Source organism: Esox lucius, chromosome 18, assembly GCF_011004845.1.
Source record: "Esox lucius isolate fEsoLuc1 chromosome 18, fEsoLuc1.pri, whole genome shotgun sequence".
NCBI lineage: Eukaryota > Metazoa > Chordata > Actinopteri > Esociformes > Esocidae > Esox > Esox lucius.
This window is the reverse complement of record NC_047586.1, coordinates 11699909-11711784: the sequence shown is the minus strand read 5'-3', so window position 1 is coordinate 11711784 and position 11876 is coordinate 11699909.

The window sequence follows — 11876 nt, the reverse complement described above, 5'->3', positions numbered from 1 at the left end:
TGTGCTGTCTTGGCTAAAATCTGTATTTTCCTTCGCAAAAGATAATGCATATATCTACTACTGTCTGATAATGCATATATCTTCTACTGCAGTGTTTCTCAACTCTGCTCCTGGAGGCACCCTGCCCTGCATGTTTTAGATCTCTCCCAGCTCTGTCACACCTGATTCAAAAGATCAGCTCATTATCAAGTGCTTCATGAGCTACATCAGACATGCTAGGGCAGGGAGAGATCTAAAACATGCAGGGCAGGGGGACAGCCAAGAGCAGGGTTGAGAAACACTACTACTCCGTATATCTACAGTCTGATCTGCTAGAATAATCATTGAAGTGGCCATACGTATGATTTTTACTGTACTACCAGCCTAAATACAAGCGCAAATGAGACATCTGCAGTTAAAGTATAAAAAAAGAGTGCCTCTGATAGTCTTCATCTAAACCAGTGTTTCTCACCCCTGCTCCTGGACGCCCCCCTGCCCTGCATGTTTTAGATCTCTCCCTGCCCAAACATACCTGATGTAGCTCATGAAGGACTTGATAATGAGCTGATCATTTAAATCAGGTGTGACAGAGCTGGGAGAGATCTAAAACATGCAGGGCGGGGGGGGCGCCCAGGAGCAGGGTTGAGAAACTGATCGAAACTTTCGCTGGTCTTTCTGTCAAGTTTTCCTTGACTTGTTTGCTCATACTCGGTCCAGGCATTCACAGTACTACCCCCTCAAATCATACCACCCTTATCTAGCAAATACTCTTCCGGTCTCATTCTATAAGGGAAGAGGAGACAAGTCGTGTTCTTTTTCAGTTCTGGTGCAGGGTTCTACAGCACCCCTTCAGTGTTTGGAGCAACTTGTTTGGTTAGACGTTTACATGCTGATTGTCATTTCAGTTCAAGAAGGTGATCATAAGTTACTCATTTAGTAACTGCTCATTGCGACCGCTCATGTTCACGGTGACATCATCTGTAGAGATGTTTCTAATGGGATCCCTTGGGAGGTTCTGACTCGGGCAGACCTTAAATCTACACCTGCCTCTAATGACACTGCTACTGGTGCCTACCGGTCAGACAAACAGCCAGCCAGTGGTTTAGACAGAGGGAAGGATGACGCGGCTCCTTTCCAGAATAAAGAACCAATTAGTCCCCTTGTCTCGTGAAAGTGCGTGAGGACAAAACCTATTTTCTGCGTGGATAAAGCAGTGAAATTATACTCGTCAATTAAACAATTTGCCGCATGCAAGTCGCTGAACGTCATCATCTGGACCCCCCCCCCCCCCACACACCCCGTTCAAAACCCTGACCCCCCCCCCCCCCTCCTAGGCTTCCTGTTTGCATTATAGTAATGGCAGTGCGTCCCGTCGTTATTCCCCGCCAGCCATGGACAGCCAACAGGGCATCCATCCGACGCCACTGCAGACTATTTGTCACTGTCTGGTAATTTATTCATAGCTGCAACTGCAAGGGAAGGATCAATACATTCTGACGGAGAGATGAGTTAGTGGCCGAGGCACGTGACACATCCATCTTAGGATTAGAGAGAAGGCACAGTGGAAACAGTCCTGAAAGTGATGTTGAGCTTGAAGAGGTCAAATAAAGCCCCCCCCCCCACCCCCCCCCGGATGCCGCTTTCTTTCACCCCCTAAAGTAGAGTGAGCGGATTTTGAATGTTTTCCGTCCGGTCGTGTTTCATGGCACGGAAACAACAATGACCTTGGTGACCCCTGAATAGTCACTCCTTCTACGCAGAAGAAAAACAGATTTCAATTATTTTCTACAATAAAGTCTTCCGTGAAGGAAAGGTGGGTGTGTGTGTGTGTGTTGGGGTGGGTGGGTATGGAGAGAGTGACTACATTAACATGCCACATTGATTTCAATGCACTCCCAGCAGAGGCAAAACTGAAACAGTGTAGGATGCTGGAAAGCAGCGACAATATAACAGAATCAAGCACCATAACAGGTTTTACTGCATCCAAACTGTCACTGGGGAGCAACAAGATAGGAAATCATATTTATTCGATTTTTCTCTGAGTGTACCTGTTTATGAAATCATGCTGTGTTCACTGAGGCCTGGAGGCTGGTGAACTGTAGAATTAGATAGTAAATTAATTTAAATGGGAAACGAGACAAATATCCTCTCATATAAGAGCTCACATGCATCTATTTATTTGGTGTCTTCCACATGTGAGATGAATATTAAGGTATATATTGTCTGTATGATATACTGCATAGGTAAAATACACCAAGAACCAAGAAAATCTTGGCAAATGCATCTGTAGGCCTACAGAGAATTTAGATTTTGCAGCCTAGTGATCGATTTGGCACAGTCTTGCCTATAAAAAAGTATCAAAATGACTTTCCTTACTATTGCTCGACAATACTCTGAAATGATCTGGATTGGAACAGCAGAAACCGGCTAATTTCTACATTCATAGAATTTAGCAGATGCTATTATCTAGAAGCAATTTAGTGTGTTAAGTGTGTACATTTTTATAAATGTTGCTATATTACTATGCAGGATTATGGTGCATGGATGTTTCACCTGTATAACTTGTTACTGTATAATCATTCATAATTGAATGCGCTAGTGTTTTTGACTGTACCTTGTATACATGCTATTATATTTACTTACAGATCTAACTCTATTAAACATGTACCTCTTACCAGAGTAGCCTGAGTCACACACAGAACATCCACGCATGCACAGAAGTATCATTAATTTCAGATCTTTTTGTGTGGTGGACTTAAGATCCCAAAAAATTTGGAACTTCAGCAACTTTAATTAAATACAACAGTCAAACCATCTGTAGAGTAAACATGCAATGAAAACACACAGAATTTATTATTTAAAAAAAATCTGTTTCATGTGCTCTATGGCATCAAGCTTATTCAACCAAGACAAGTCATTTTGGTGGAAACGCCAGTCATGGAAACATTAGAACTTTATGTGGATGTATCACCGAGCTATTGTTTTCAACCTGTGTTTTGCTGATCCCTGGTGGTCTGCTTTGTACTTCATGTTGCCCTCAAAAAAATTTTGAGACTGTTTTTTATTTGATGACAGGTGCAATCCCATCACATGAACATTCATCTGATATCTCCTTTCAGCAAAAATGTACCAGCTTGCAAACCAAACATTGGTTTGGAAGACAAATTAAGAGCAACAACTTACTTTCAGCTGACTAAAACAGGGACAAGCAGGGCATCCCCCTCCCTAAACAACCTGCATTTCGATTGACATTGGTGGTGATCTGTCTGAGACAAGTTTGAGATTGGTATTTCAATGGAGTTATAAGTAGATGGTTGGGGTGCAACTTTAATAAAATTTGGGACAAATGTACTGCAAGATAGTAGATGTAAAAAATCTACAAATGGTGATCCTAAAGAGTTTTTACAGTGATTTGGTGGTTCCTAGAATAGATAGGGTTGTGAACCATTGACATACAGATGTGTGAAATTGACTCTTTAGCTTTAAATGTTGTCGTTGTTATACTCAAGCTGGCTTTTGTATAACAACTGGTTAAGATGCTAGGTGGAGAATGCACACATGTTTGTGAAGAAGCAGTACCCAGGTTTGAGCCAAGCATTTTTGGCATTTTTGTTATTTGAATACTGTCATGATAATCTGTTGCCAATAGAATCCAAACATAGCTTTAAATAAATTGTGGTTTCATCTCATGAATTTGTAAATAATTAAGCTAAGTTGTGATAAAGATATCAGACTGAAGAGAGTTTAAGGTCAATTGATTGACATATTTTAAAAGTGCTTGGCTATTAAACTACTTACTAACAATTTATGTTACATGTTTTTAAGTTACTCTTGTAAATTCATCTTCAAAAATATTTTGGAATTAGGGATTGAGCATCAAAATCTCATTCATTTGCACCTTGATTTGGTTTTTATGATTCTTGAAATTTGTATTGGATTCCTTCTCCAAAGTTGCTTGTTGACTGAATTACTGTGGGGACGAAATCATGTTACTCCAGGAGACATTCAGAATGGCCTCCATATCCCTTTAAGACGTTGGTTGAATGGGTTCTCTGTGATTAATGTGGAGTAATTGGCAAGTCATCCATGCGTTCAGTCAAACTCCAGGTGAGAGAAAAGGAGAAGGGGGGGAGAATTGATGATGGAAGGAAGCAATCAAACAAGACATTGGTACTTCTATTAGCATAGAGAGCACCTAGCAGCAGCCTGCACCCTATCTTCAGGTTAAAGAGCGCCGCCTGTTATTGAATATATCCATTTGTCAAGACAAATGAGGTACACTGCTCTGGGTCTGACGGGCAAGCTTCCAGCGAGGCCAAACTACCATGTAGTTTATTACCAGTGTGAAGAAAATTAGTTTTCTCTGAAAACGCAGACAAGGTCTATTTATTTTACTGACATCAATGGACCTTTGGCAGTTGATTTATCATTGTTGTATTCAAACGGATTGTGTGAGAGCATCTACAGGTGGCCGCAGTGGATTGTGGGAGTAAAGGTTTGAGGGCAGAGTTGCCTTGCCTCATTTGGTTGTTGTAATTTATAGTTATGAAGCCTTGCAAAAGTTGTAATCAATAAATATTCATTTTTTTATGGGCACGGCATGTTCTGTCTTTGGCCTGCCTGTCTGCTTAAAAAAAAGACGACGCATGCCCGTCGGTCTGTGTGACGTACATCGCCCAGGGCGTACGGGCACATGTCCACTGGAAAGGGAACTAGGTAGCAAAGGGGCATGTCCTATCCACGGGTTGAGCCTTACCTATGCACGTACCTGTCTTAAGACATTACCTGCACTTGTCTTCTGGTCAATTATCCTTGTATTTATGTTAGTAGTACAGTATAAATCGTACAAGGATGGGTACATCTTTGCAGTGTTTTTGTTCAAGAGAAAGAATTAGAGAATGATCAGACTTCAACAGTGGAATAAAAAGTATAGACTTTTGTAACTTTTTCCTGCTAAATTGTTGTTACTGTTTCATTCAGGTATTTACTTACGACCATGCACATTTTTTATCATCATGTTATTATAATTTTTGTATGAGCAAATAAACATTTAATGACCAATAAATATATATATATATATATATATATATATATATATATATATAAACTCACCTAAAGGATTATTAGGAACACCTGTTCAATTTCTCATTAATGCAATTATCTAATCAACCAATCACATGGCAGTTGCTTCAAAGCATTTATGGGTGTGGTCCTGGTCAAGACAATCTCCTGAACTCCAAACTGAATGTCAGAATGGGAAAGAAAGGTGATTTAAGCAATTTTGAGCGTGGCATGGTTGTTGGTGCCAGACGGGCCGGTCTGAGTATTTCACAATCTGCTCAGTTACTGGGATTTTCACGCACAACCATTTCTAGGGTTTACAAAGAATGGTGTGAAAAGGGAAAAACAGCCAGTATGCGGCAGTCCTGTGGGCGAAAATGCCTTGTTGATGCTAGAGGTCAGAGGAGAATGGGCCGACTGATTCAAGCGGATAGAAGAGCAACTTTGACTGAAATAACCACTCGTTACAACCGAGGTATGCAGCAAAGCATTTGTGAAGCCATAACACGCACAACCTTGAGGCGGATGGGCTACAACAGCAGAAGACCCCACCGGGTACCACTCATCTCCACTACAAATAGGAAAAAGAGGCTACAATTTGCACAAGCTCACCAAAATTGGACAGTTGAAGACTGGAAGAATGTTGCCTGGTCTGATGAGTCTCAATTTCTGTTGAGACATTCAGATGGTAGAGTCAGAATTTGGCGTAAACAGAATGAGAACATGGATCCATCATGCCTTGTTACCACTGTGCAGGCTGGTGGTGGTGGTGTCATGGTGTGGGGGATGTTTTCTTGGCACACTTTAGGCCCGTTAGTGCCAATTGGGCATCGTTTAAATGCCACGGCCTACCTGAGAATTGTTTCTAACCATGTCCATCCCTTTATGACCACCATGTACCCATCCTCTGATGGCTACTTCCAGCAGGATAATGCACCATGTCACAAAGCTCGAATCATTTCAAATTGGTTTCTTGAACATGACAATGAGTTCACTGTACTGAAATGGCCCCCACAGTCACCAGATCTCAACCCAACAGAGCATCTTTGGGATGTGGTGGAACGGGAGCTTTGTGCCCTGGATGTGCATCCCACAAATCTCCATCAACTGCAAGATGCTATCCTATCAATATGGGCCAACATTTCTAAAGAATGCTTTCAGCCCCTTGTTGAATCAATGCCACGTAGAATTAAGGCAGTTCTGAAGGCGAAAGGGGGTCAAACACAGTATTAGTATGGTATTCCTAATAATCCTTTAGGTGAGTGTATATATATATATATATATATATATATGCAATTTTAAAATTGCAGGTGTACTCAAGCTTTTGATTGGTAATCTATATACTGTGTCTTGCAAAAGTATTCAAACCCTTATGGTGTGAGTTGTTGTCAGCACCAACAGTGGCATTTTCTTCTACTAATTGAGTTGGGAATCAAACTAATAGTCTGAATACTGACATCTTGCGTATTGTTTCAACGGATAAAACGCTAAGCTTAGAATTGCCTCTACTGCACGTTTGGAATGTTTGCTTACCTGTAAAATTGATTCGCTAATCCCTCCTGAGGGCTCAGATGGAATCATGCAATCTTTCCCTAACCCATAGAAAATCCCACATAGGTTATTTCTTCAAAATGTTGGAAGACCTCAATGGAAATGCCTAACTAGTGTTCTGTTTAATTTTCTGATGGTTAAGTTCCCACTTCTTACTTTGTTAAAAAGGCAGCATCAATAGCAGCTGAAAAACTGACTTACAACAAATCCCTAGCATCATATGGATATCTGCTTAATTATTTGGGTTTCTAAAGTAATTTCAAAATGTCAAATGTATATGGCATTGCGCAAACATGGTGTGTTCAGTGATGCGAATTATTAGCATTTTTCAGTTAAAGCTCATGGGGGAAAGGAGAGTTAGAAGAATGTATGTTAACGGCAATGGTGACAAGTTGTAAACTGTTTAAGGTAATTGGTTTACTGAAGCTGTGATAGGGTGCTTTATTTCCCAATTAGAATCGCAGGTCTGGTCCTTTAGTGGCAAATATATTTATGGAGTTGTTAAGAAGATCTTATATAGTTTGTCTGGCCACCTAAACTAATTATGTGGGCCAGACGCCTAACCCACAAATGTTTCTTGAATATAGATCTGATGCAGTGTTCAAAACCATGGGGAACATAAACGACTTCTCCGCTTTCAATGCCAGCTGAGAAACCAAGAGTTTCGCAGAAATAAGTTATTCTGGTTGCGGCGATCCATGCTTGGGGGACTTCCATGGAGTAGAACCACACCAGTGTTCTACTAGTCTACATAAAATATGTGACCTGGTGAACGGAACGGTAGCTTCAGGCTCATTTAGCCCACAATGGAGCCGCAAAGATCACTTCTCAGTTATTTTGTTTGTAGATCCAATTTCTGTCTGGAGTTTTTAGCTTTCTGTGTTTAGGACAAATGCTATCTAATTCCTATCAGTCTCTTGACAGCTGTGATATGACTCTGCCAGTCTGAGACATGATCTTCTCTTAGTACCTCTTGAAAATGTTACTTTGGATTAATATCTTGTGTTATGTGAAAGAGATACTGCCTTCAAAGAGCATAAAAATCAAACCTCAAGGCCTGTCATACACGGGATATAGCACTTAATGTCCCTGTCAGAAAAGGGCATGCCAATGAGAATGGGTGAGCTTAATTCATGCTGAGTTGTCAGAATGAAGATAAATATTCACTACTGGTGAAGAGGGATTGCATTTGGGGGGGGGGGGGGTACATCAGATTGAATACGGAACATGTATTAAATTCTCCTGCTCACATCACCCTATTAAACGGACTATAATCATACCAGTATAATCTTACATATCCGGTTGGAAGTTCCTGTGATCATCCCACTAGAGAACTAAGGGGATATATGTTTCTGTTAATGATGTAATCCCTTTGCACAGAAAGACATAAAAGGTCAACAGAAAATGGTCATTTGTTTTAAGTGGATGTGTATATACAGTACATACTGTATACACTCACCTAAAGGATTATTAGGAACACCTGTTCAATTTCTCATTAATGCAATTATCTAATCAACCAATCACATGGCAGTTCCTTCAATGCATTTAGGGGTGTGGTCCTGGTCAAGACAATCTCCTGAACTCCAAACTGAATGTCAGAATGGGAAAGGTGATTTAAGCCATTTTGAGCGTGGCATGGTTGTTGGTGCCAGACGGGCCGGTCTGAGTATTTCACAATCTGCTCAGTTACTGGGATTTTCACGCACAACCATTTCTAGGGTTTACAAAGAATGGTGTGAAAAGCGAAAAACATCCAGTATGCGGCAGTCCTGTGGGTCGTTGATGCTAGAGGTCAGAGGAGAATGGGCCGGCTGATTCAAGGTGATAGAAGAGCAACTTTGACTGAAATAAACACCTGTTACAACCGAGGTATGCAGCAAAGCATTTGTGAATACACAACACGCACAACCTTGAGGCAGATGGGCTACAACAGCAGAAGACCCCACCGGGTACCACTCATCTCCACTACAAATAGAAAAAAGAGGCTATAATTTGCACAAGCTCACCAAAATTAGACAGTTGAAGACTGGAAGAATGTTGCCTGGTCTGATGAGTCTTGATTTCTGTTGAGACATTCAGATGGTAGAGTCAGAATTTGGCGTAAACTGAATGAGAACATGGATCCATTATGCCTTGTTACCACTGTGCAGGCTGGTGGTGGTGATGTAATGGTGTGGGGGATGTTTTCTTGGCACACTTAGTGCCAATTGGGCATCGTTTAAATGCCACGGCCTACCTGAGAATTGTTTCTGACCATGTCCATCCCTTTATGACCACCATGTACCCATCCTCTGATGGCTACTTCCAGCAGGATAATGCACCATGTCACAAAGCTCGAATCATTTCAAATTGGTTTCTTGAACATGACAATGAGTTCACTGTACTGAAATGGCCCCCACAGCCACCAGATCTCAACCCAATAGAGCATCTTTGGGATGTGGTGGAACGGGAGCTTCGTGCCCTGGATGTGCATCCCACAAATCTCCATCAACTGCAAGATGCTATCCTATCAATATGGGCCAACATTTCTAAAGAATGCTTTCAGCCCCTTGTTGAATCAATGCCACGTAGAATTAAGGCAGTTCTGAAGGCGAAACGGGGTCAAACACAATATTAGTATGGTGTTCCTAATAATCCTTTAGGTGAGTGTATGCTGTCAATGAAACCAATTAAAGTCTGAATTCTGGAATCTTCATTTTTATTTATGTAAGAGCATTACTACTGTTAAGTGTTCATATGAAAGTTGAATGATTACAATGAGATATTAATGAAAGCATAGATTTTAAGGCTGGATTGAAGCCAACGTTTAGTGTAGCGCATTTTCTCAAGATTCAGAACATGTCTGAGGACATCTCTAAAAAAGCAAGCCTCACTGTAACAACATTAAACCCTGACTGTCATGTCCGTCCTGTGAAGAACGATTTAAAAGAGAAAGTGTAACAGCGCCAGTATTGTGAGTCCACCCAAGCGCAAAGCACTTTGTATTCTTGTTATGATATGAGGGCAACTCAAATCATCAGCAACTCTCATTGTGACCTGGAACAAAAAGCCTGTGTTCAGAAACAAAACATGCACAAAACGAATGGGCCTATGTAGCCACTGTATGTCTTTGATTTATTGCTTCACTGTTTTATACCCCTGAAAATAAATTCACTGGCTTGTAAAACATTCCAAGTATGAATATGCCTGCATAGCTATATCTTTGAATTACTACTCTATTCTTTATTTCCATCTGAAGTCTTTATTCTGTTGCAACTAGCTTGGAATATACTGAATGATATATGCAGCCACTATATGCTCTGTAAATATAAAGTAAATATAAGAATCTTATTAAAGTTTAGTTTTGGTTGGTCCACAACAGATGTTTCTGTACGTTACACTCTTGTCTGATGGCTGCTATTGGGTCATCCGTAATCCTGAAGATTTCTTCAAAAAGACAATGTGGTACAATTTGGTTTTCTCAGCGGTAACAAAGCTCAGTGCAATTATTTAGAGTGGTACATGGTGGTAGCTGACAACACGAAGCCAACAATATGGCTTGACACCCAATAAAACTGAAATCCCAAAACCACAGACATTTAGAATATAACTGCAATGACAAAATTCAAGGAAACGGGTCAAGAGAAATTCTTTCTAACCCACAATATCTCAAAGTCAGGAAATCTTAGCTGATTCTCCCTGTTGAAAAGATGTAGTTTGACCGGGTGTGGAATGCTCTGCAGGTACTGGTCTGGGAGTGAATCACACTGAGCAATGGCTGGCTATCAGTAGAGAGAGTGGAGTTTGGATCACCTGGGTGTTAGCCAGGACTACTGCTATGCTTCGTGCAAGTCCTGGTGTTTTTCCCTGGGGAGGATAAAAATTGTTGCCATATGGTCTGCATGGACCAGATGTAAATTGCTAACTCTCCTACTGTACGTTCAATAGTAAGTTGCATGGTGCGTTTTCACAATTTGAATTGACAAACAGCACTTGCAGTAAATTATTCTACTTTATTTAACATACAATGAGTCAACAAGCAAACAGCTCAATAAAACCCATACAGACAACTATCATATTTGCATTTTCTTTATTTGGACCTTTCTTTGTATTACAATCTTTGGATATTATCGCTAAAACCTTAAGTGCCTGAAACATTTTACGTAATTATCGGCAGGCCAACAGATGATTTACTACCTGAGTCAACGGTGAAAGATGTAAATGTCATTAGTAGAAATGACTACGGTTTTGTTTTCACCTGTAATGTATTTGTCATTTTCACCACACAACTGGGATATAAAATAGAGACACTTAAATGCTTCTAAGGCCCTTTGTTTTTTCCAGAGACACTTAGTCAACTTGAAAGAGCCTCTGTCTGTACAAAGATAAAATCATTGTTTTTTAATGTTATTACTGAAATGCTGCAACAACTTAAGATCATTTCATACGATCATTTCATTGATTTATGAAATGTGCAACAACATAGGTTGTGTTTATACTGTGTATTCATTTTATATGAGTTTTTAATTGTTTGGTGATTGTTCATACACCACTTTGCCTGGAGTAAGCCACAAAGTATGAACTATGATACCTTATGGAAATTGTATATTATATATTACTTTACAAATAAACATTACCCAAATAAATGGCTTTAGGTCAAATTTCAGGTGCATAAGTCTTTTGGTTTAAATCCTAGTAAAACATGTATAAAGTTCACATAAAATACATTCAGTATTTTTACATTTGTTTTAAATAATTGTATTTTCACATACATACTTCTGTACACTAAAATATACATACTTCATGCATGATTTATGCTTCATGCATGACTTAAGTATTTTTAAGTTCTGCATATGTATACGCTTGGGAAGATTAAGCTGTTACATGCTGGCTTAGGGGTTTTTTCGGTTGAAAGCGCACATGTTCAACACAGATTCATTTAACAGAATAAGTTAATCAACAATTCATCTCAATTTTTTAAGTTATTCAATCTTAAGGCATAGAAATGTTTACCTCATGGTTGATATTTTCTACTGCACCAGCTGATACTTCCTCCACTGACAGAGGCACTGTGGTTTACTCTGACATTTTCTTGGGAGAGCTAAAGGACACCACTCTAGGGACCTTGTACCGAGCTGGTCCTGGTCTTGGTATTGATTGACCCAAATATATTGCTGTATGAGTTCCCTGACATGGTGCTTCTTCTCCCACACTGGAACCAGCGGAGGCAACACATAAAATCAATTTGCACCACGGCTGTAATGCACCAGGATGCTACGCACAACAGAGGTGAGAAGTAGCCTGCT